The 27,505-nt window shown below is 44.7% G+C and overlaps 1 long non-coding RNA gene across 1 annotated transcript in view; it reads right to left on the reverse strand.

Moving 5' to 3' along the window:
- Positions 1 to 26,610, reverse strand: part of LOC138671989 (uncharacterized) — a 46,033-nt gene extending 19,423 nt beyond the window's left edge. Inside the window, exons 1-2 of the long non-coding RNA XR_011319517.1 lie at positions 26,473 to 26,610; positions 23,844 to 23,921 (exon numbers count right to left, since the gene is read on the reverse strand). This is a non-coding gene — a long non-coding RNA (uncharacterized lncRNA). The remainder of the gene's footprint in view (positions 1 to 23,843; positions 23,922 to 26,472) is intronic.
- Positions 26,611 to 27,505: the final 895 nt, after the last annotated feature.

Here is a 27,505-nt window from a genome sequence, read left to right on the forward strand (position 1 = left end):
CAGAAATTGCGCACAATAAGAGGCGAAGACCCCGGCAGGGTCAAAGTAACTCAGAGTTCCCATACAGACTCCGGTGACAGGACTGGTTGTAAATCCTTTTATGTTAAAGTAAACTGGTTAAACGTTTCAGTGCCTCAGTCTTTCATTTGGACAATAGCCATCTATCCAGGATCGAGATCGTCACCGCTGGGAGAACCTGCTGCTGATCAAGTAAGTGCCTGTCCCCTCATGATACCCCTTACACTGTGCATTGCCTGAGGCCACAGCACCGGGTCAAGCCACCCGTGACATCCCCCTCAAGAGACAGACTCCATTGGTCCGGTGCTGGGTATCCCGGTCTCCTGGGCGTCACACATACATGGGGAGATATGAGTCATGCATACAGGAGGGGGTAATATGAGCTATGTATATGGGATAGGAGGGAGATGAGCCATGCATACAGGAGGGGGGTCATTATACAGTACTAGATGTTGGCCCGATTCCAACGCATCGGGTATTCTAGAATATGCATGTCCCCGTAGTATATGGACAATGATGATTCCAGAATTCGCGGCAGACTATGCCCGTCGCTGATTGGTCGAGGCACCCGCCATGGCAACCATTATGACATCTACGTCGATACTGTGCCCGTCGCTGAATCAGAAACGTGAGATGTCTACGTCCTTTATGACATCATCGTCGCTGTGCCCGTTGCTGATTGGTCGAGGCCTGGCGGCCTCGACCAATCAGAGACGCGGGATTTCTACGTCGTTGCTGTGCCGGTCTCTGATTGGTCGAGGCCTGGCGGCCTCGACCAATCAGAGAGCCGGGATTTCCAGGACAGACAGACAGAAAGACAGACAGACAGACAGACAGACGGAAAAACCCTTAGACAATTATTATACAGTATTGAGCATCATGTGTGGCCGTTATACAGTATGGAGCATCATGTGTGGCCAATGGACATTATGCAGTATGGAGCATCATGTGTGGCCGTTATACAGTATGGAGCATCATTTGTGGTCATTATACAGTATTGAGCATTATGTGGGATCATTATACAGTATGGAGAACTGTGTGGCCGTTATACACTATGGAGCACTATGTGTGGGTGGTCATTATACAGTATGGAGCACTGTCTGGCCATTATACAGTACTAGATTGTGGCCCGATTCTAACGCATTGGGTATTCTAGAATATGCATGTCCCCGTAGTATATGGACAATGATGATTCCAGAATTTGCGGCAGACTGTGCCCGTCGCTGATTGGTCGAGGCAACCTTTATGACATAATCTTCACCATGGCAATACTGTGCCCGTCGCTGATTGGTCGAGGCCTGGCGGCCTCGACCAATCAGAGTCGCGGGATTTCCAGGACAGACAGACAGACAGAAAGACAGACAGACAGACGGAAAAACCCTTAGACAATTATATATATAGATGGAGCAATGTGTGGCCATTATACACTATGGAGCATCATGTGTGGCCATTATACAGTATGAAGAACTGTGTGTGGCCATTATACAGTATGCAGCATCATGTGTGGCCATTATACAGTATGGAGCATCATGTGTGATGGCTGTTATACAGTATTGAGCATCATGTGTGGCCATTATACAGTATGGAGCCATATTTTTGTTTGCTTATAATTATTGTATATAAAACAGTGTGATCAGCAGTGCTAAATGGCTGCGGTTGGGACGTGGATATGGGTGTGACTAGTTGTGAAATGGGTCTGGTCAGAGGCGTGGCCTAAAATTTGCCGCGGCGCACTACGCGTGCCGCAAACTTTATACATCCTTCCCTTCTTCAAAAGTTGGGAGTTATGGTACCACATTTGCTAGATCACGGCAAGTGCCGCAAATTCCATAGGGAATGAATGAGGCCGAACGCAGTGTTGCCGTAAGTGATCCGTTACGCGGCAGAGGCAGAAAAACTGCCCGATCTGCTGCAAAAGGCGACTTTCACATCAGCGATTCTTGCCAAAGTCACTGCCGATAGTGTCATACTCACCAAAAGGGGAGGCAGCGCTAAAAGTGCCTAGGGCAGCAGAAACTCTAAATACGGCCCTGGGGGGCTACATTATATTCTGTGGGGGGACTGCATTATACTCAAGGTACTACATTATATTATGGGGGGCTACATCATACTATATGAGGGGTTACAGTATACTCTATGGGGGGCTGCATTATATTCTGTGGTGGGGCTGCATTATTCTCTCAGGGGACTACATAATATTATGGGGGCTACATCATACTATATGAGGGGGCTACAGTATACTCTATGGGGGGGGCTGCATTATATTCTGTGGTGGAACTGCATTCTCTCAGGGGACTACATTATATTCTGTGGTGGGTGGCATTATACTATATGGGGGGGCTGCATTATACCCTATGGGGTGCTACATTATATTCTATGGTGGGGACTGCGTCATACCTGAGAGGGTTGCATTATATTTTGTGGGGTGCTGCATTATATTCTATGAGAGGGGACTGCATTATATTTTATTAGGGGGCTACATTATATTCTGTGAGGGGGCTACCCCAACCCTTGCTACATTATTAAGACGTGAACTACCTTATATTACACCCTGATATTAGCGCTTTTTTTACAATTGGTGGTCTTGTATCTATTTATATGTAGCTACATAGTGGGCCCCAAGAATGATTTTCTCTGGTGGGCCCAAGGTGCTCCAGTCCGACGCTGTCTATACCTGTAATGCATTAGTATTTCTGAACACCAATAGACTGACTCTGAGTTTCATACATGCCAAGTAATGTGTTTTAAAGTCATCTATTACACTTTGCTATGAATCATTTGAACTTAGGAACACAATGCACCATTCTAATTCTTTCCACTAATTGAACATCGATTTCCCAGTGTGCATATTTATATAAAGAAAAAGACCCAAATTGCTAAGTGTGTATCAATCATGGCTTTAAATCCTGTTTGCGATGTACTGTATTCTGCTGCCTGTGCTGCTAAAAGGATTAGGCTAACGATTTGTAGTTTGAGCAAGAGATTAATTTAATCAGTCGGAGTTAGTTAAAGTTTATGTAAATGTAGGCATGTAGTGTACTGATATAATAGATTCAGATTCATAGTCACAATGACCTACATTTATAGCTACTCATACAATAAAAGCAGGCATGACATAATGTTATGTGAATACGTACGCCATTCATCTGAATACATCTCTGCATTTAAGGAATGCTCCAGTTTTCCAAAAGAGACAGATAGAGAGAGAAAGAACAAAAATAATGCATTTCATTATGATCTGTACAGATATAACCCAGGTACTCATGGAATCTGGAGGTGAAATCAAACGGATGATCTTGCGTCCGACTGCTCCACTGTGAACCTCTGATCTCTTGCAACACCCCAGGTAACCGGTTGTTGCAGTGATGTTGCCTTCCTTTCGGGAGGGTGATATCACGCTTGGAGGCAAGAGAGATTCTCTCTATCAAGTAAGGCACTCGCATTCAACACAATCTGAATCCAGGCCAGGAGGGGGAGCTAAGGACCTGGATTCGGGGGAGCTTCCTTACACTTTATGTATGTGGAGGAGCTTTGAGGGAAGAAGCATAGAGGAGGAAGAGGCTCAGCAGGGGATCAGCGGAAGGACATCCTGGGAGCCAGAGTGCAGAACCGGGTACCGGGAGCCCACGGCTATAGAGGGACTCTAGGACACAGCAGAACCGGAGGGCATAGGACTGTATGTCAATTGCCTGCATCAAGTTTGAGGTGAAGCAGTAACTTTAGAGCCTGGGGCATGATATAGTCACTATAAACAGGCTCGAACTGCCTATCATACAGACATCTGTCTTAAGACAGGAGAAAGGGGACTTGCACTGAGCTTCAAGTGGCAGGGACCTAATCAACTAAATAGCTCAAGAAGGAATGGCTTACGGACCTCACCTGGGAGAGGGATCTCCTATTGCCTCCAAGCTGGCCGGACCACAGCTACCCTGCACTTGGTACCCTGGACTGAGGACTACTACTACCATCAGTAAACCAGGTAAAGACTGCAAACCTGTGTCCTCGTTCTTTGCTCTACCATCCACCACATCATCGGTGCCCTACACTTGGGAAGCCCTGGGGACCCCGCTTCACCTGAGAGAAGCGTCACCATCTTGCTGCATACTATAACCCCAGAGGACCCCTTCAAGCAGCGTCGGTCCCCACTGACCGAACACCACAGGTGGCGTCACGAACAATAGACATTACAAATCCCTTTAAAGACCTTTCACTTTAATTGGGCACCCAGGGCCACAGACCGGGTCGCAGCCACAATGACATCCCATTTAAGACAGGACCTGGTACCGAGTACCATGCTGCCCTGGTAGGGCGACTCACTCTGATGACCAAGGTACGGTCCACAACTGTACTAAATATGATAATCTGCTCAACAAACTAGAATGGGATGTTACAGCTGCAGAACATTATGGGGAGCACTCATGGCCACGTAAAGCATCATTAGTCCTCTCTGATGCTTCAACAGTGTGGGAAATGGTTCCGGGCAAGGTTTTTTTGCAGTCCTCCTCACAAATCGAATCTCAATTTGTTTGAATTTGCATGGAACTGCACATTTCAGGATTCAAGCTAAACACGATCCTTCGATTAAAACATTTGCTCACCTTTAGTAATTATAGAATCGGAGCAAGGTCAAGTCCAACCATATACTGTGAAGATGATGCAGTCCATATTGGAGCAGATTAGTGGTTCCACTCAGGAAAGGCGAAACAGCTGAGTCTCCAGATTACAACTATTGTGGCGCACCCTTTTCCCATTGTGAGCACAGGGGAACCTCAGCAGATGAAAATGGTGATTCTGAAAATAAATCTACGAAAAGACTAACACAAATATTATTGTCGTGACCGCATGGTGGATACCTAACAGTCCTGCAGAACAGTACATTAATATGGTAACTTACAGTTGAAGTTCTTTGTGGTGTAGCTTTCTGTTCCTTTTTTTATTCTTTTCCAACTGCCCAGACTGATATGACAACTTCTTCCATCCAAAAATCAACTGCAGAGATTACAACAAATACACATTTGACTTGTCACATTACCCACACCATTCCCATCTTTTCCCAATGCAGACAAACTCCTCATCCTGCTATCACCCCAATACTGAGCTGCCGCTGCTGTATGTGACCCTTTTACTGCACCTGCTGTTTAGCACAATAACAGTGCTCCTCTTACAGACAGACATAATATTGCTCACCACTGTGCCTTTTACATAGTAATTATGACTACTTTGTGCCATCTAGATGGCAAAATAGCCTCTTAAAAAATCTTAATGCCCAAAAAACACTGTCCACATTTTGCCCCTAGAAAGTAGTAATGGCAGTAATGGCACCTTTGAAGGTTACTACACTTTTAGTGCCCCTGTAACAATAATGCTTCAATTAACAATGTACAGCTGCTCTATACACAATATGATGGGCCCACAGGTCCACTGTACACATTATAATGCCCCATAGATCCTTATACACAGTATAATGGCCCTGCAGCTCCGTTATGCACAGTATGATGTCTCAACTGCTTCTCTAAAACATAGTATACTAACCGCCACAGTGACACTCACACAGTATAATGACTGCCAGAGTAGAAGCCACACTGTATAATGGTCCCAACACGGCATAATGGCATCCACAGTAGTCCCCACACTTTATGGCCCCTTCAGTGTCCCTCAAACTGTATAATGGTCCTTGCATTAGTCTACACCCTGTACAATGACCCTTACAGTAGGCCCCGAATTGTATAATGTCCCCTACATTAGCTCCCATGCTGTATAATGGCCTTCACACTTTATGAGGACCACCCACAGATGTTCCTACAATGTATGAGGGGCCCACCCACAGTATGAGGGTCCCCTATATTGTATGAGAGTACTTCACAGTAGTCCCCACACTGATTGCCTCTACATTAGCTTCCACACTGTATAATGGACCCCACATTACCTTTCACACTGTAAGTTGACCCACACATTAGTCCAAAAACTGTATAAGGCCCCCACATTATCTTCCACACTGTATAATTGCTCCCACGTTTACTCCTACACTGTATAATAGTCCCCACATTAGTCACTAAACTGTGTGATGGCCCGTACATTAGCACCCAAACTGTATAATGGGCCCCACAGTTTATGAGGGCTACCCACAGTAGTCCCTACAAGGTATGAGGGCCCCCCTACATGGTTTCAGAGTCCACAACAGTAACCCCCACACTGTGACATGGACACTGCATCTCTCTGTGGTACTGTAAACCACAGGCTTAAAGCGACCTGTGGTGAACAGAATGCAAAGAGGTAGTGCAGGGAGTTCATATCTCCCTACTCTACTGCATAGCTATATAAAAAGACACATATGCATGTTTTTCTCAATATCTGACATGAAATCAGAATAATGAATAAACCTTTCCCATTTTAGGTCAATTAGTGTTACGGCCACTACTTACCCTCGTCGCTCTGCTTCTGGTCGCCGGCGCGCTGTCCCTGCTTGCTTCGGCCGCTCCTCTACCGGGTCCCGGCGTGCCATTCCTCCTGCCTCTCCAGCGGCGCCGACTCCTTCCACCGCTGTTTGTCCCCGCTGTCCTGCCTCTGGGGGGCGGCGCGCTCATCCTCAGCAGGCTCCTCCTCCACACCCTGCTGGGGAGGTTCGGCATCTGCTCTGGTGCACGGACATCTGCGCCGGCGCGCAGGGTTCGACGGTGGGCGCCTGCGCTCCAGTCCTGGATCTCCTGCTTCCGGGGGCTGGGATCCAGTAGTCTCACCAATCCCGGTAATACCCACAGTATTTCAGGCCACCTCCCCTGCTAGGAGGTGCCTGAGTGTCATTTGCCTGTGCTTTTGCCTCTGGCCCCTTGTGCTTCGTACTTCCGTGCTAGCCCTGTGTTCTTCGCTTGCCTCTCGCTAATGTGCCTCCATTTATCCCGTCCTCTCTCTCTCTTTCTCTCTACAGTTTCGCCTCCGTCTCAGCTTTTCCTCAGTACAGCCAGATTTCCAGTCTCCGTGTCCTCCGTTGTTTTTCGCCACCTTCCCCGCTCCTGTGTGTTCCCGCTCCTGTGTTTTCGTTTTTGTTTTCCTCCCTTGTTTTTCTCCTGAGCCATCCCTTCTGGTATCTGCTACTGTGGTTTGGTCTTCTTCGGGCCTGCCCCAGTCAGTCCCTGTATAGGGGTTGGTTAACACCAGGTCAGCTCGCCCGGAGGTAGTACCTTACCACGGTCCAGAGGGTCCACTCTTGCTTTCGCCTCAGACAACATAACAATTAGGATTACCATAATTGTTAATATTTGCCAAATGCCAGAATAATGAGAGAAAGAAAATGTTTTAATGCATTTTTATTACTTACTGCAAAGTCAAAAGTTTACATACATTTCATTAGCATTTGGTACCATTGCCCTTTAACTGAATGACTTGGGTCAAACGTTTGGGATATCCTTCAATAAGCTTCTTACAATAGTTGGTCGGAATATGGGTCCATTCCTCGTGACAAAACTGGTGTAACTAATCCAGGTTTGTAGGTAAACTTGCTCGCAACTGTCTTTTCAGCTTTGCCCATAAAATTTCAATAGAATTGAGATCAGGGCTTTGCGATGGCCACTCCAAAACATTGACTTTGTTATTCATAAACCATTTTGTTACCGTTTTGGCAGTATGCATTGAGTCAATGTCCATTTGGAGGACCCATTTCCACCCAAGCTTTAACTTCCTGACTGATGTCTTGAGATGTTCCTTCAGTATTGCCACATAATCTTCTTTTCTCATGATGCCATCTATTTTGTGAAGTGCACCAGTCCCTCCTGCAGCAAGACAACCCCACAACATGATGCTGCCAACCCCGTGTTTCACAGTTGGGATGGTGTTCTTAGGCTTCCAAACTTCTTCCTTTTTCCTACCAAACGTAACTATGGTCATTATGCCCAAAAACTTCAATTTTAGTTTCATCAGACCACAGGACATGTCTCCAAAAATTAAGGTCTTTGTTCCCGTGAGCATTTGCAAACATTGATCTAGGTCTTTATGTTTCTTTTGGAGTGATAGCTTCTTCCTGGTAGAGTGGCCTATCAGCCCATGTTGATACAGTATTTGTTTCACTGTGGATATTGGCACAATCTTACTAGCTTCCGCCATCATCTTCACAAGGTCTTTTGCTTTTGTCCTTGGGTTGATATACACATATCGGACCAAATAATGTTCATCTCTGGGACACGGAGCCCGTCTCCTTCCTGAGCGGTATAATGGCTGGACATTTCCATCTTATTTGTACTTGTTTATAATTGTTTCTACAGATGAACAAGGTTTGGAACCTTCAGGGATCTTGAAATTGTAGCCAAGAGTAAGCCAGACTTGTGAAAGTCCACTATTCTCTTCCTGATATTTTGGCACAAAGAAGCAGTGTGTTTAAGTTGTGCATTAAAATACATCCACAGGTGTGTCTCTAATTAACTCAAATGTTGCTTCCAAACACCTGACAAAATAATATGGGCAGTTCAGAATTGTTTAAAGGCATTGTAATCTTAGTGTAAACTTTTGACCTTGCAGTAAGTAATAAAAATACCTTAAAACATTCTCTTTCTCTCATTAGTCTGGCATCTGGCAAATATTAATAATTATGGTAATCCTAATTGGCCTAAAATAGGAGAGGTTTATTCTGATTTCATGTTAGATATTGATAAAAACATGCATATTTGTTTTTTATATGGTGTATGTAAACTTCTAGTTTCAACTGTAGATTGTTTATGGTAGCAGTATCTCCAGGCAATGGTGCCTTCTGCACCCCTCGGTAGCAACACTACTGTATTGGAGTAAAGTAGGACTATGTTCACATTTATATAGTGCACTACAATTTAAAATGAACACTGCATCAGTGTTTCCATCTAAATGCCTAAATAATGTGATTCAATTGGAACCGATAAACCATTTAGATTAATAGAATTAATCATCAATAGAATGCCAAGAGTGTGCAAAGCAGTCATCAAAGCAAAAGGTGGCTACTTTGAAGTACCTAAAATATAACACATATTTTCAGTTGTTTCACACTTTTTTGTTAAGTATATACAGTGCCGGCAAAAAAAATCTTTACACTTGCGCAGCAAAAAAAAACGTTACATATAAAATCCACATCATAATTTCACTTTTTAAAAGTGTACACAATGGGGGAGATAATAAAAAACTGTCTAATATTAAAGCTGGCTTTGTTGCAAATATCAACCAATCAACGCTCAGTTTTCACTTCTCTGGTTAAGCGAAAGCTGCACTCTGGTTGGTTGTTATGTGCAGCTCAGCCAGTTTTGCTATAAGGCAGTCTTTTATTGTCTCCCTCAGTTTTTTATTATCTTCCACAATGGGTCGAAAGAAGCTTAAAATGGAAGAGAAATCCCGTGCCTTGACTCGGCTCGAGAAGGGGGATTCGGTGATTGCTGTAGCTAGAGATCTGGGAGTGTCAAGAGAAGCAATTTATCAACTGAAGCGGTCGGCGGCATCATTGCCTCCTGGGATAGTACCGCAGAGGAAGTCAGGCTCTGGCGCACCTAAGAAGACTTCACCAAGGACTGATAAGCTTCTGAAGCGTGAAGTGATGTCACATTCTTCTATAACTGCTGTTGAACTAAAAAACAAGTACCCTATGCTCCTCCAGAACATCGGAACTAGGACAATTTGTCACCGCCTGCAGAAGGACCTGGGTCTACCAAGTTGCCGTGCCGCAAAGAAGCCCCTGTTTGCAGCAGCAATGAAGACGAAAAGGCTTGCCTTTTGTAAGAAATATCAAGATTGGACATCTGAAGAGTGGAAGAAAGTGATGTTTAGTGATAAGAGCACTTTCAGGCTGGTCAGGGGAGGCTCAAAGGTTGTGCGTCGTTCGATTACTGTGTCACGGTATGACCCAAAATATACAGTACTAAAGGAGGTGCTGAAGACACTGTGGGTAAACATGGACTCCACATACTTAGCCAGCCTTGCTGAATCCATGCCTAAACGACTGCAGATAAAATGTAAGGGTGACATGACAAAATACTAATTATAATAAAATATCCACAATAAAACACTTGAATCCACTTGAATATTAAGATTTTGTGGTTTCATTGAACTTGTAAAGATTTTTTTTGCCGGCACTGTAATTCCCCATGTGTTAATTCATAGTTTTGATGCCTTCAGTGTGAATGTACAATTTTCATAGTCATGAAAATTCAGAAAAATCTTTAAATGAGAAGGTGTCTCCAAACTTTTGGTTTGTTTGCACACAGCGATACCTGTCAGCCCATGCCACGACATGCAGCGGCGTGATTAGGTCATCTCACTGCTACCCTCATAACTCTGCTGTTGTTGTCACTGCAGAGGCAGACATAGCAGGGGATCGTAAGTGCTCCGAAGATTAGACATACGGATTACTATTGTGCAAAGGAGATGGGGTGTTAATGTTTAGAGAAATTATGGGGGTAAATTGTAAAGCTGGAGCAGTATTGAGATTGAGGGGAATATTATAGAGAGGTGGAAATGTGGAGGACTTATTATGGAGAGGGGCAGTGTGGGGGACATATGCAGAGGGGCATTGCTGTGTGATATTATGGAGAGGGGCAGTGTGAGGGACAATATGGGGATGGTCAATTTGGAAGTGATATTATGAAGAATGATACTGTGAGGACATATTGTAGAGAAGGCCATGTAGGGGAAATTTTGGAGAGACGCAGTGTGGGGAAAATATGGAGAAGGACGTTGTGGGGGTGATATAGAGAGGGGCAGTGTGGGGGACATATGGAGGGGCAGTGTGGGGGACATATTACGGAGAAGGGCAGTGTGGGGGACATATTATGGAAATGAACAGTATGAGGAACATATGGAAAGGGGCAGTGTGGGTGGGATATTAGGGAGAGGAGCAATGTTGGAGAGGAAAAGTGAGGGGGCATATTATTGAAAGGGACAGGGGGGGAAATTATGAAGAGGGGTAGTATGGGCAGATATATTATGGAGAAGGGCAATGTGGAGGGATATTATGGAGAGGGGCAATGTGAGTGTGTGTGGGGTGCACATTTATATTCAGGAACACAGCTTTTAGCAGATATTTTTATTCAGGAGCATTATAAACAAACACTGTTATATTAAAGGGCACCGTGTTGGAATGCACTGCAGAAGACCAGAGAAAATGGAAGTCTGCAGTGACGGAGATGTATTCATTTAAGTACACCTTTAAAAAAAATTTGTGGCCTTTGGGATTGTTTCAGTATGACAATATGGTCCATGGACCAAAAAATGTTGTGAACCCTTGATCTAATGGCTAGGAGAAGTATCTTTTTGTTTTTGGCATACAAGATAAATGGATGTAAAATGGGCGTTAAACTAGAAGAAGAGGGGACGGGAAGAAAAATATTAGACTTGAACAAAGAAGATCCAGGAAAACATACTCAGAAGGGAGGTAAGAACATTTCTAAAACAATCCACAGCGAGGAGATTGGAACAAAACAAAATCCTCTAAACTGCATGCTCGCAAACGCCAGAAGCCTGACAAACAAGATGGAAGAACTAGAAGCAGAAATATCTACAGGTAACTTTGACATAGTGGGAATAACCGAAACATGGTTAGATGAAAGCTATGACTGGGCAGTTAACTTACAGGGTTACAGTCTGTTTAGAAAGGATCGTAAAAATCGGAGAGGAGGAGGGGTTTGTCTCTATTTAAAGTCTTGTCTAAAGTCCACTTTAAGGGAGGATATTAGCGAAGGAAATGAGGATGTCGAGTCCATATGGGTCGAAATTCATGGAGGGAAAAATGGTAACAAAATTCTCATTGGGGTCTGTTACAAACCCCCAAATATAACAGAAACCATGGAAAGTCTACTTCTAAAGCAGATAGATGAAGCTGCAACCCATAATGAGGTCCTGGTTATGGGGGACTTTAACTACCCGGATATTAACTGGGAAACAGAAACCTGTGAAACCCATAAAGGCAACAGGTTTCTGCTAATAACCAAGAAAAATTATCTTTCACAATTGGTGCAGAATCCAACCAGAGGAGCAGCACTTTTAGACCTAATACTATCTAATAGACCTGACAGAATAACAAATCTGCAGGTGGTCGGGCATCTAGGAAATAGCGACCACAATATTGTACAGTTTCACCTGTCTTTCACTAGGGGGACTTGTCAGGGAGTCACAAAAACACTGAACTTTAGGAAGGCAAAGTTTGACCAGCTTAGAGATGCCCTTAATCTGGTAGACTGGGACAATATCCTCAGAAATAAGAATACAGATAATAAATGGGAAATGTTTAAGAACATCCTAAATAGGCAGTGTAAGCAGTTTATACCTTGTGGGAATAAAAGGACTAGAAATAGGAAAAACCCAATGTGGCTAAACAAAGAAGTAAGACAGGCAATTAACAGTAAAAAGAAAGCATTTGCACTACTAAAGCAGGATGGCACCATTGAAGCTCTAAAAAACTATAGGGAGAAAAATACTTTATCTAAAAAACTAATTAAAGCTGCCAAAAAGGAAACAGAGAAGCACATTGCTAAGGAGAGTAAAACTAATCCCAAACTGTTCTTCAACTATATCAATAGTAAAAGAATAAAAACTGAAAATGTAGGCCCCTTAAAAAATAGTGAGGAAAGAATGGTTGTAGATGACGAGGAAAAAGCTAACATATTAAACACCTTCTTCTCCACGGTATTCACGGTGGAAAATGAAATGCTAGGTGAAATCCCAAGAATCAATGAAAACCCTATATTAAGGGTCACCAATCTAACCCAAGAAGAGGTGCGAAACCGGCTAAATAAGATTAAAATAGATAAATCTCCGGGTCCGGATGGCATACACCCACGAGTACTAAGAGAACTAAGTAATGTAATAGATAAACCATTATTTCTTATTTTTAGGGACTCTATAGCGACAGGGTCTGTTCCGCAGGATTGGCGCATAGCAAATGTGGTGCCAATATTCAAAAAGGGCTCTAAAAGTGAACCTGGAAATTATAGGCCAGTAAGTCTAACCTCTATTGTTGGTAAAATATTTGAAGGGTTTCTGAGGGATGTTATTCTGGATTATCTCAATGAGAATAACTGTTTAACTCCATATCAGCATGGGTTTATGAGAAATCGCTCCTGTCAAATCAATCTAATCAGTTTTTATGAAGAGGTAAGCTATAGGCTGGACCACGGTGAGTCATTGGACGTGGTATATCTCGATTTTTCCAAAGCGTTTGATACCGTGCCGCACAAGAGGTTGGTACACAAAATGAGAATGCTTGGTCTGGGGGAAAATGTGTGTAAATGGGTTAGTAACTGGCTTAGTGATAGAAAGCAGAGGGTGGTTATAAATGGTATAGTCTCTAACTGGGTCGCTGTGACCAGTGGGGTACCGCAGGGGTCGGTATTGGGACCTGTTCTCTTCAACATATTCATTAATGATCTGGTAGAAGGTTTACACAGTAAAATATCGATATTTGCAGATGATACAAAACTATGTAAAGCAGTTAATACAAGAGAAGATATTATTCTGCTACAGATGGATCTGGATAAGTTGGAAACTTGGGTTGAAAGGTGGCAGATGAGGTTTAACAATGATAAATGTAAGGTTATACACATGGGAAGAAGGAATCAATGTCACCATTACACACTGAATGGGAAACCACTGGGTAAATCTGACAGGGAGAAGGACTTGGGGATCCTAGTTAATGATAAACTTACCTGGAGCAGCCAGTGCCAGGCAGCAGCTGCCAAGGCAAACAGGATCATGGGGTGCATTAAAAGAGGTCTGGATACACATGATGAGAGCATTATACTGCCTCTGTACAAATCCCTAGTTAGACCGCACATGGAGTACTGTGTCCAGTTTTGGGCACCGGTGCTCAGGAAGGATATAATGGAACTAGAGAGAGTACAAAGGAGGGCAACAAAATTAATAAAGGGGATGGGAGAACTACAATACCCAGATAGATTAGCGAAATTAGGATTATTTAGTCTAGAAAAAAGACGACTGAGGGGCGATCTAATAACCATGTATAAGTATATAAGGGGACAATACAAATATCTCGCTGAGGATCTGTTTATACCAAGGAAGGTGACGGGCACAAGGGGGCATTCTTTGCGTCTGGAGGAGAGAAGGTTTTTCCACCAACATAGAAGAGGACTCTTTACTGTTAGGGCAGTGAGAATCTGGAATTGCTTGCCTGAGGAGGTGGTGATGGCGAACTCAGTCGAGGGGTTCAAGAGAGGCCTGGATGTCTTCCTGGAGCAGAACAATATTGTATCATACAATTATTAGGTTCTGTAGAAGGACGTAGATCTGGGGATTTATTATGATGGAATATAGGCTGAACTGGATGGACAAATGTCTTTTTTTGGCCTTACTAACTATGTTACTATGTTACTATGTTACTATGTAACATGATGATAAAAATCATCTGAAAATATTGATCAAAATTAGAGATTAGCAGATTCGATTTGTAGGACTCTGGTCCAAGATCCAGGTCAGTTGTACCTGGTACCTGAAAGGGAGGCCCTCAAATATGTTATCTTATGGCTTTGGATTCACTGGGGATGGTGCAGAATCATCTGTGCATGATGTGATGCAGGGGACTCCAATATGTAAAGATTTGCAAGCCCCCCATCTAGTTTCTGACCTGGACTCTGGACCTAAGTCCCGCAAATTGATCCGCTCATCTCTAATCTAAAATCAATCAGTTTTATCTCGTCCATTTTTCAGCAGGACAGTATGAGGTCGCATGTTGCTCATTCTACTGTAAGCTGCCTGCATGACCTAAATGTGTTACACTTGCACTTAGAAGGCCTTTGAATATAATGATGCAGACAGATTCCCAGTGTACTCTGTCAGACATCAATTTCGACCATTTCTTTGAATCCACCTCATATAGACATATACAGTCTATGTCGACTGAGCACACTGCGATGCTGATTGCATCATTACAGTCAATGGCCCTATCAGTGCAAACATACAAATCCTGTTTTTTAGGACTTTAGACGTAATCCCTGTTAAAGCCACTGACTGTAGGCTAAAATGCAATATAAGGGTATGTTCACACGTTCAGGATTTCCATCCTTTTTTTTTCCTGACTGTTTTTTAAAAAACTGCAGCTCTTGGCAGAAAACGCAGGTCCTTTTTTTGGTCCTTTTTTGGTCCGTTTTTGATGCGTTTTTTGATGCGTTTTTTGATGCGTTTTTTTGATGCAGTTTTCTAGCCAGAGTCTGTGTGTTTTCTAGGAATTTTTTTAGGGTTAAAATGGCTGAAAATACCCTAACCCTACCCCTAACCCTAACCCTACCCCTAACCCTAACCCTACCCCTAACCCTACCCCTAACCCTAACCCTACCCCTAACCCTACCCCTAACCCTAACCCTACCCCTAACCCTACCCCTAACCCTACCCCTAACCCTACCCCTACCCCTATTCTAACCTTAGTGAAAAAAAAAAAAAATTATTTATTTTTTTTATTGTCCCTACCTATGGGGGTGACAAAGGGGGGGGGGGTGTCATTTACTATTTTTTTTATTTTGATCACTGAGATAGGTTATATCTCAGTGATCAAAATGCACTTTGGAACGAATCTGCCGGCCGGCAGATTCGGCGGGCGCACTGCGCATGCGCCCGCCATTTTGCAAGATGGCGGCGCCCAGGGAGAAGACGGCCGGACGGACACCGGGACGCCGGGTGAGTATAAGGGGGGGAGATTAGGGCACGGGGGGGGCATCAGAGCACTGGGGGGGGGCATCGGAGCACTGGGGGGGGCATCGGAGCACGGGGGGGCGGGATCGGAACACGGGGGGGCAGCCACACTCCGCCCACGCACTTCCGCCCGCTCCCCGCACTTCCTGCTGCAGCGGTTCTGCACATCAAACCGCAGTAAAACCCGCAGATATATTTTTGATCTGCGGGTTTTACTGCGGTTTGGACCTCACAATGGAGGTCTATGGGTGCAGAACCGCTGCGGCTCCGGAAAAAGAATTGACATGCTCCTTCTTTTTTCCGGGAGCTATTCAGCGCGTCTTTTTTTTTACAATTTCCGGACCATGTGCACAGTGTGTCCTGTTTTCCATAGGGTACAGTGTACTGTACCCTGCATGGAAAACAGCTGCGGAACCGCAGCGGCAAAACCGCCGCGGTTCCGCGGTAAAAAACGCACTGTGTGAACATGGCCTAAACATTTCCTAAGAAGTCTATCGATCCTGCAATTTCTGTACCTCTATGACTTTTCATTTGCATTGTAGTTTAAGTGTTGAAGAGTATAAATATAATTTTTATATAACTAGTGCTTATTTAATATTATGTAACTAGCAAAAGAAAGACAGAAGTAGTAATAAATCACTTCTGTCCTTTCTCCAATATCCCCAGCTATGTTAGACAGTGTATGTATATATCGTAGGAAAGACAGGTAGGCTAGGGTTAATTTCTCACACTACAGGACCTGATTAAGTGCACCTGGATAGCCATGACTAGAACCAGGCCATGTGCTCACTGGTCAGTCAGCTGGGGAAGCTGAGCGGAGTGGGTTGTGTTAGAGTTGAAGAGAGACAAGCTTGAGACTGCATAGGCCAAATTCACCAAACTGCAAGTATTACGGGCCGTTATAGATGTTACCTGTTTTGTGTGTATCTAAATAAGTATGTAAATATATGTATATATACTCTATACATATATATCTAAAGAGAGAGGGTGAGAGACGGTGTCTCCCATCTTTTGCAATGAAAGATGGCTGCCAAGCAAATTATATTGTTGAAGAAGGCTTTGCAGCTGGGATCTGGAAACTGCCCACCTCATGCATTGGGAGGTTACTGAGGAAGAGACAACCTGCAGAGTGAGAGACATGGATGGAGATGACATTCTTACACGCAAGAGGGCTATTGTGAAAGAAGGGATGCAGTGCAGGAAGACTGGAGACTTTGCAAGGCAGGAGGCTGCCACCACAAGCTTTACAGAAAGGGAACAGAATGTATGTGATTGAGTAGAGTCCCTGGAGATAGAGAGACCCACCAAGTAGAGACAGATACGAAAGGCCTGAGAGAGACCATTGAGATATCTGTGGTTTGATCTGAAACTGTATATACTTGTAAAGAGTCAAGACTGATTCTGTTTATGACATGGGGCTTTTAAGGCCAAAATCTAAGTAATGTTCAAATAGAGCGTCATCATATTGAGTTGCTGTATCATAAGCATTGTGGGTTCTGTGAAGATACTAATGGTTTCTGTGCCTGAAGTTCTTCCAATAAAGTTTTAACTGTTGTAAATCTTACCCTGTATCGGCATTATTTCATGCTGCTCCATCACAAATAACCTTCATTTTATTTCTAGAACTTTACACAATTATTACTTGCCCTTTTATATAAAACTGTTTATAAAGCATATTGAAGTCCTGCAGACAAGTTTATCTCCCTCTTAACTCCCCTTATATGATTAAAGAAAATTCAAAACTGTTCTGAAAATGCTGAGTATATAGAACACAGACCATTATCTCTGGGAACAAACTGTGCCCGCTACTTACTTGGGCTATCCTCATCCGTAAACTTGTTTGATATAATTGGACACAACAACAAGATGTTTGCATTTCACATTTGTATTTCCGTATGGAAAAATGTCTTTTAAATTAAAAATCTAGTTACCAGAAAATATCTCTCTTTCTACTCTGATTTGTCATGTAATTTTTGTTTATGTCCAATCCTTTATGAACCACAAAGGATCCTTTCACAATGGGGAAAGCATTGCCGCTTGTGCTAATATAATTAATGTGAAAGCATTTGTTTCAGGACCTATAACGGTGAGAGATGGAACTGTCTGCTGGCTTTATTCCTGATATTCTTGTTCCACTTCCAAAAAGACTTCAGATACGAATTATTTATGCAATAACGCACACAGAAGGATGAATCACACATGCAAGCCTTCAGGAAAATGACATTTCAGCAAAGACTGTGTTATTAATATAGCAAAAAAATATCATTTTTTGAAGATGACAAGAGCTGAGTCATACTTTGAGAATGCACAAAGAATACCCAATTGTCAGGTAAAATTGCTTAGGTAGATAATTCTCTGCTCAAGATTTAATTTGTGATCCAATTTTTATTTCAGATTGGGAAATTACTTCATTTTTTTTAAATCATTTTATGGTTTCATAATTCCTTAAAGAAAAGTCTACAACCCATGGGCGGACATACCGCTGGTTCAACCAGTGCGGCGGCACCGGGGCCCAGAGGCTCTGGGGGGCCCCTGCAGGGCGGATAATATAGAGGGCAATCTGGCCAGTCTATCCGGCCCCGAGGCTCCGGGGGCCCCCTGGCCAGATTGCCCTCATGTGCGGTAGGCAGGGAGCAATCCCTGCAGCTCCGCTGCCTGCAAGAGAAAATGGCAACGGATCTGCAGGGAATGAATCCATCCTGCTTCCTTTCTCACACAGACAGCAGCGGCTGAATGACATCATCATTCCGCGCTGCGGTTGTGCGAGACAGGAAGCTGCTGGCGTGCAGCTTCAGGATAGGATCCGTGTGCAGAGGTGAGACATCTCCTGTCTTCTTCACGGCTGCTCCTCCACCCGGCTCGTCCTGTCTGGCACCTTCTCCCTGCACACACTTCCAGCCTGTGCAGAACGGCGTCTGTACACTCATGCCTGGAAGGAAGCTGCAGCTGTGCAGGACCTCAATCACCCCCTGAGCAGGAGGTAAAGAAATGGCCTGACGAATTGTTTGCAGAGTACAGAGAGGAGGCAGGGGCTGCAGTCAAAGACTAGAAGCAGTGATTTACTGACTGTGACCCCAGAGCTTTGTGTTTTCTGGTCAGTGCAGGATTTTCATCCACACACAGCAGGGACCATAGAGCTCAGAGCTCAGGAACACAGTCACTAAATCACTGGGTCTATTCTCTGACGGGACTCCAGTCATCACTGCAGTATCAGATCCAGGCTGGGACTGACCCCTGAGCGCATCCCCCAGAGAAGACTTTTTCACATATACTGTATCTGTTGCATTAAACACACAGGTACAATACATAGACACATACAAGGGTATGTTTCCACTGTCAGTAAACTCTGTGGATTGAACGCTGTGTACATCTGCAGCATCCAATCCGCAGCAGCCGGATGTTACAGCATAGTGCATGAGATTTCAAGGAATCCAATGTCCACTATGTATGCAGCAGCACCCACAGCTTCCCTGCGGAGACGGACATGCGGTGCATCTTTCTAGACCGTAGCATGTCTATTTATCTTGCGGAGATGCTAAGTCTCTGCAAGATAAATATCACAGTCCAATGTATAGGATGCGGTGATTCCGCATGTGTTCAATGAACACATGCGGAAGCATCACTCGTACAAAAGCCGGCAGCGCTTTGGACTGAGCGGATATGTGCTGCATCCAAAGCGCTGCCGATTCCTGACCGTGGAACCATACCCTTATACATTAATGTATAGTATGTCACATATGCAGTAGACACAGGTGTTTATTATACATGGGCATATTCTACAGTATATGTATGCTTTTTGTATAGGTATGTACTATGAGTGGACTTCATATATATAGTTATACACTGATGCATTGATATACTGTAGGCAGCTACATCATTTTTGCCTACTACTAGTTTTGAAAAATCTCCCCAGACTGTATAAGCCCTTAACGAAATATGACATACTGCATACATCATATGTTGTCTTCCTGCCTTCATGCAGGCTCGCAAGCTGATCCCGCATATTTCCTGACAAATGATGGCAGTGATATTCAGCCATCATCTGTCACTAACAGCCACACTGTTCACCTGTTAAACACCGCTGTGGATCTGTGACAGCAGCATTTACAGCATGTCAGCAGGGGAGAGTGTTGATCAATGCATCCATTGCCACTCTTGTGACATAATGGTGGGGAGCTGATGGGTTGCCATGATGGCCAGAGGCCTGTTGACAGCCCGTGCCTGTCATTACAAATTCCTGTGAAAACCAGCCTGCAGCTGACTTTCATAGGAGATTGTGATTTTTACAATATTCAGCAATACTGTGGCACTGCTAAATATAGCACAAGTAATTGGATTATTAAAGGTTCAAGCCCCCTAACGGGACTAACAATACAGAGAAAAGTAAAAGAAAAATGCTTTGAAAAATATGAAAAAAAGTTCAAGTTACCCTCCTTTTCACTGATTAGGAAGTACAAAAAAATACACATCTTTGGTATCACTACATCAGTAATGGCATGTCGTGGTCATAGTGTGGTGGTAATTCTACCTTGTATGTGGTATTATTCGGTCACTATATGATGATAATATGGTCTGGTCACAGTGTGGCAGTATTTGTCCCTGGTATGTGATATTATTCGGTTACTCTGTGGTGGTTAAATGTGATCTGGTCACGGTGTGGCAGTGTTTGTCTCCTGTATGTGATATTCGGTCATTATATGGTGGTAACATGTGGTTTAGTCATGGTGTGGCGGTATGTGTCCCCTGTATGTGATATTATTCGGTCACTATGTGGTGGTAATTTGTGGTCTGGTCATGGTGTGGCGGTATTTGTTGCTTTTATTTGGTATTATTTGTCTTGGTATAGGGGACTGTGTTGTGTATTGAGGTCACTTGTTCTCAATGATATCAATAAGGGGAAGATTATTGATTTCCAATAGTTGAAATACTTGGAGGTTTTACCCCTCCCTGTCCTGTGACTATTACACAGTAGAAAAGATGCACTTACATTTGTTCTCCTGTGAAAACAAGTAATCACCTATCCTAAGGCCACGTTCATACGTTCAGTATGTGGTTAGTATTATACATTAGTATTTGTAAGCCAAAACCAGGAGCGGCGATAAATGCGGAAGTGGTGACGTGTTTCTATTATACTTCTCCTCTGACTTTGCCAAATCAAAAGCTGCAGGCTATGTATGTAATCTGGTGTTTGATGGGAACTGTTAATGTGTGATTGGTGAGGACGTGGTGCAGAAGTGGAGTTTTTCCAAGAGTGGGCAATGAGACTGTGGAAGGTTCGAGGTGTGGAGGCAGAGCTGGGGTGAAGCCTTAGCGGAGTCTCAAGGGGCCCGAAAATTTTGACAGCATGGAGCCCTGAAATTCCTAGTGGCAGCCCTGGGTGGAGGAGAGGGCAATGATGGGGGTGATGAGGCAGAAGGCAATGATTGGGTTGATGGAGAGGGCAATGATGGGGCAGAAGGCAATGATTGGGTTGACAGAGTGGGCAATTATGGGGGTGATGGGGCAGAAGGCAATGATTGGGTTCACGGAGAGGGCAATGATAGGGGTGGTGGGGGAGAAAGCAATTATGGGGGTGGTAGAAAGGGCAATAATGGGATGGTGGGGAGAAGGAAATGATGGAGGTCCTGGAATGTTTAATGATGGGGTGGTGGGGAGGAGGAAATGATGGAGGTCGTGGAATGGGTAATGATAGGGTGGTGGGGAGAAGGCAATCATGGTGGCAGTGGAAAAGACAATGATGGGGTGGTGGGGAGGAGGCAATGATGAAGGTGGTGGAATGGGCAATAATGAGGTGGTGGGGAAAAAGCAATGATGGAGGTGGTGAAGAGGGCAATTAAGGAGGTGGGGAAGAGGGCAATAATGGGATGCAGGGGGGGAGGACAATGAGGGATGTGGGGGATTGGGGTGAGAGGAAGGGGGATTGCGATGGGAGGAAGGGGGATTTATAATGGATTTAGGAACAGGGGGAGATGGAGGAAGACGTTATTATCGATAATTATTATGTCTAACACAGTCCCTTAGTATAAAGTATACTCACTTATTATGTATAGCACAGTCCCTTAGTATATAGTGTACTCACTTATCTTTAGCACAGTCCCTTAGTGTATAGTGTACTCATTATGTATAAAACCATCCTTAGTTAAATAGTTTCTTCTTTTGTTATATATAAAACCGTCCCTTATTACGTACCATCCTTTCTAGCTATGTATGATGCCCTCCTTTATTATATAGCTTCCTCTGCTGTTATGTACAGTGCAGTCTCTTACATAGTGTATTCTTGATATTTTTGTTATTCACAGCGCCTTCTTTTATTACATAGTCCCCTCTCTTGTTAGATATAAAATGACTACTGATGGAGGAGCCGGTGACCAGACTACCAGTCCATCAGCTTAGTTTACAGCTAACAAGACAGGACAGTATGTAATAAAAACACAGGGCTCTATAAAATCCAATATGTAAGGGACGGTGCAGTACATAATAGGAGAGGGCACTGTATAATAAGGGACGGCAATATACATAATAAAGGAGACTATTTAATATATATATACATGTATGTGTGTGGATATATATATATATATATATATATATATATATATATATATATATATATATATATATATATATATATAATGTAGCTTTGTCGCCTTTAAAGGAGGGGGGCCCAGACACATTTCCTGCACAGGGGTCCCAAGCTGTCTGTGTCCGCCCCTGCTACAACCATCAAAGTTCTGTATATCTGCGGATATACAGCTTTGGCAAAAATTAAGAGGCCACCACATCAAAACCCTGTCATGGGCAGCCCAATCTCTAGACCTGAACCCCATTGAAAATCTCTGGAATGTAATCAAGAGGATGATGGATAGTTACAGGCCATCAAACAAAGAAATGCTTACATTTTTGTGCCAGGAGCAGTGTGAAAGACTGGTGGAAAGCATGCCAAGACGCATGAAAGCTGTGATTAAAAATCATGGTTATTCCACAAAATATTGATTTCTGAACTCTTCCTGAGTTAAAACATTAGTATTGTTATTTCTAAATGATTATGAACTTGTTTTCTTTGCATTATTTGAGGTCTGAAAGCACTGTTTTTTTTTTTTTGTAATTTTGACCATTTCTCCTTTTCAGAAAAAAAATACAAAATGTATTGCTTGGAAATTCGGAGACGTTGTCAGAAGTTTATAGAATAAATGAACAATTTACATTTTACTCAAAAATATACCTATAAAGAGAAAAATCAGACAAACTGAACATTTTGCAGTGGTCTCTTAATTTTTTCCAAAGCTGTATATTTATACTACCCGCTAAGGTTATGAGATGGCATACTGTGCACAAGGACACCATGTGCAAAGAGGACAGCTTAGGATGTGCCTTGTTGGTAATGGGGCTTATTCAGTGGCGTAACTACAAAGTGAGGGGCCCCGATGCGAACTTTCAAATGGGGCCCCCCGCGCCAAAATATTTCCCACCGAAATTCACATTTTCCCTATTCATTTCGCACACTATAGTTGTGTTGCAATGTTGTATAGTCTGACCTAATACTGCCCTGTACTCGCTGAGAAAAATGATTTTATAACTAACATGTCCCTACAGTAATATGTCCTCCCTCGCTCTAATTCCAAGCGCACTCCCGGCGTTTGAAATCTGTGTGCTGTTCAGAGGCGTAGCTAGAGCTTTTGCCGCCCGGGGCTGTTCCCGAGTTTGGCGCCCCCCCCCCTCCCCCGGCTCAATACACACAAAGGTTACCAAAAATGGTTTTCCTGTTTTGTAGAACTTAAACTGGGCCTAATGGTGTCACCCCCACATGCCAAACCTGTGACGTAATACCACCACACCATGACCAGACCACATAGTGACCGAATAATACTACATACAAGGGACAAATACCACAACACCATTTCCAGACCACATATTACCACCACATAGTGACTGAATACTACAATACTGATCAGTAATAAAAAAAAAAAAACACAATACTATCACCATAAGTGCCAGTATTCACAGGAGATCTGTACTTAGTATGCAGTGTCTGTGTAGAGGTAATACAGAGATCACTGGTGGTATTATACACAGGAGCTCTGTATATAATGTATAGATAATACAGTGATCACTGGTGACATTGTACACAGGACCTCTGTATATAGTATACAGTGTATAGTGTCAGTGTATAGGTAACACTGACTCACCAGTGACGTCTCTAGGTGAAGTCCTTCATCTTTCATCCAGCATAGACCGCCATCATTCCTTCCAGCCAGGACTCGTTTCTGCAGGAAATAACACAGTTATCTCGAGCTCCGCTTGCAGAACACATTACTTAACTTTTCACAACTTCTACATTACATCACATGAAGAAAAAAAGGCGATATAGTGTCATTCTGCATAGTAACAGGACCGCCCCCCCATTTAAAACAGTATACTCAAAAAATAAAATAAATACATCACTGCAGTAATAATATCCCTTAATTAGCCCCTATGGTAATAATATTCCCCACCCTGGCCCCGTGTGTCTCATTCCTGGCTCCAGCCATATGTTCTCGCATCCTGCCCTCATGAGTATCCATTCTACCCCATATGATCTCCACATCCTGCCCCATATGTCTCCATCGTATCCATCCTGCCCCATGATCCAATCCTGCCCCGTGTCTCCAATCATGCCCCGTATCTACATTCTGCCCATGCCTCAAGTCCTGCCCCCAGTGTGTCCAGCAATCTGCCCCAGTGTGTCCAGCATATTACCCCCAGTGTGTCCAGCAATCTGCCCCAGTATGTCCAGCACTGCCCCCAGTGTGTCCAGCAATCTGCCCCAGTGTTCAGCATTGCCCCAGTGTGTCCAGCAGTCTGCCCCAGTGTGTCCAGCATATTACCCCCAGTGTGTCCAGCATATTACCCCCAGTGTCCAGCATTGCCCCAGTGTGTCCAGCATATTACCCCCAGTGTCCCCAGCATATTACCCCCAGTGTCCAGCATTGCCCCAGTGTGTCCAGCAGTCTGCCCCAGTGTGTCCAGCATATTACCCCCAGTGTCCCCAGCATATTACCCCCAGTGTCCAGCATTGCCCCAGTGTGTCCAGCATATTACCCCCAGTGTGTCCAGCAATCTGCCCCAGTGTCCAGCATTGCCCCAGTGTGTCCAGAAATCTGCCCCAGGGTCTCCAGCATTGCCTCAATGTGTCCAAAAATCTGCCCCAGTGTCCAGCATTGCCCCAGTGTGTCCAGAAGTCTGCCCCAGGGTCTCCAGCATTGCCCCAGTATGTCCAGAAATCTGCCCCAGGGTCTCCAGTATTGCCCCAGTGTCCAGCAATCTGCCCCATGGTCAAAGGTATTGCCCCAGTGTGTCCAGCATTCTGCCCCATGGTCTCCAGTATTGCCCCAGTGTGTCCAGCAATCTGCCCCATGGTCTCCAGCATTGCCCCCAGACAGAGTCAGAGATAAAGAAAAAAAAAAAAAGTAAAATCCTCACCTCTCCCGTTCCTAGCGCAGGTCCGGAGGGAAGGTCCAGGGAAGGTGCAGGGAAGAAGCAGGGTAGGTCCAGGGAAGGAGCAGGGAAGGTCCAGGGAAGGTCCCAGGGAAGGTGCAGGGAAGGTGCCAGGAAGGTGCCAGGGAAGGAGCAGGGAAGGTGCCAGGGAAGGTCCCAGGGAAGGTGCAGGGAAGGTGCCAGGGAAGGTGCCAGGGAAGGAGCAGGGAAGGTGCAGGGAAGGTGCCAGGGAAGGAGCAGGGAAGGTGCCAGGGAAGGAGCAGGTAGTGCCAGGGAAGGAACAGGGAAGGTCCCAGGGAAGAAGCAGGGAAGGTGCCAGGGAAGAAGCAGGGAAGGTCCCAGGGAAGGTGCAGGGAAGGTGCCAGGGAAGGTGAAGGGAAGAAGCAGGGAACGTGCCAGGGAAGGTCACAGGGAAGGTGCCAGGGAGGGTGCAGGGAAGGTCCCAGGGAAGGTGCCAGGGAAGGTGAAGGGAAGGTGCCATGGAGGGTGCAGGGAAGGTGCAGGGAAGGTGCCAGGCTGTAATGCCAGCACATATAGTGGCAGCACCAGGAATACGGGGTATTAACTCTGTCAGCACCAGAGGGAGGCAGGAACCTCCACCAGCTCCAGAACATGGCAGGTGCCAGGCTGAAGCCAACACTTTACGTGAGCGGCACCAACAATAAGGATGAACCTGGGAATTCCCGGGACTCTGCACTCAGAGGGCAGTGATGGAGGAAGGAAATCCACCGACTCCAGAGGTGCCTGCTCCCTACAGAGGAGAGGATTGCCAGCATGGAGCTGAGCTTTGTAGTTCCACAGCCGCAGGAGATCTGTAGCAGCCGCCAGCCCTGGAGGCCTCTGCAGCAGGGAATATGGGACATGTAGCAGAGCCGGCTGTGTGCTTTATCATCTCACAGCTCTGCTATTCTGCGTCTGCGAATAAACCTCAGCTCTGCTGATCCGCTACATCATACACACTCAGCTCTGCTACATTTCTCTGCATAAGTCAGGCTCTGCTGTGCCACGTCTAAGAAAACACAGAACTATTTTAGCTCTGCTACATCTCCACAAACTCAGCTACATCTGGACAAAGTCATCCGGACACGTGTGGATAAAACACTGCAGCCCTGCTACAAATAACAAACATGGCACTGCTACATCTTACACTGCTGCTGACCACTCTCTACACCATGACAACTCCCTGCAAACACAGAGCCCCTCAGCACTGCTACATCTGACCGACTCACTCCCAAACATGGAGACAATCTCAGCTCGGCTCCATATCTGCCGGCACAGCAGAGCTGATGAGAACAGGAACTTTTCCGATTGTAATGAAGTTCTGCAGCGGCTGCCACTTACAGGGGAGATGAGGCTGAGGAGCAGGGAGAGCAGCAGGCAGGGGGCCAGTCCTGACTCCTTTCCTTTGGTGCGACTCACTGAAGGACCTGTGTGGACACGCCTCTCCAGGTCACATGGTTGGATCATGTGACTGCATTGACTCCATCCATCTTCCCCCATGTAATTGGAGGACCTGCGGTGACGGCTCCCTGCTGTGGGTCACTCACAAATGGTTTGGTCGGTGAGTCATTCATTCTCCTTCGCTATTGTCCATGGACGGAAGGGCGGGGGCGGGGGCGGGTCCGGGCCCTTAGGAAGTCCGGGCCCCGTAGCAATTGCGACCTCTGCGACCGCTATAGTTACGCCCCTGGGCTTATTGTCTTCTTAAGAGCAGCTACTGGATAAAAATGTTTGCTGCTCAGAATTTTTGGTGTAATATCAGAAAGACTTAAATGGATTGTCCAGCAGCTTAATCAATTCAGGACCCCAATTAAAATGAAAACAGTTTATACTTTCCTCCTGCAGTTGTGCCTTCCAGCCATATAGGCACCGCTATTTCCTATGGTGACATGAATTCTTACGTCACGTGTAGACTGCAGCCAATGAGCGTCCACTTCTTAGCTGCAACTCAGTAAAATTTGTCAGGGCGGACATCCGCTCTGATGTGAGCAATAGTGATGAGCGAGTATACTCGTTGCTCGGGTTTTCCCGAGCACGCTTAGGTGACCTCCGAGTATTTATGATTGCTGGGAGATTTTGTTTTCATTGCGGCAGCTGAATGATTTACAGCTATTAGCCAGCTGAGTACATGTGGGGGTTGCTAGGGAATCCCCACATGTAATCAAGCTGGTTAGTAGCTGTAAATCATGATGCTGAGGCAATGAAAACTTAATCTCCAAGAAGTTATAAATTCTCAGATACCACCCGAGCGTGCTCGGGAAAACCTGAGCAACGAGTAAACTTGCTCATCACTAATGAGCACTAAATGGCTGCTGAAAGAAAAAGAAAGGGAAGCAGATAATGCAGAATCTAGCTAGCTAATCTGAGTGCTGGA

This window comes from Ranitomeya imitator, chromosome 3 (assembly GCF_032444005.1).
Source record: "Ranitomeya imitator isolate aRanImi1 chromosome 3, aRanImi1.pri, whole genome shotgun sequence".
Taxonomy (NCBI): domain Eukaryota; kingdom Metazoa; phylum Chordata; class Amphibia; order Anura; family Dendrobatidae; genus Ranitomeya; species Ranitomeya imitator.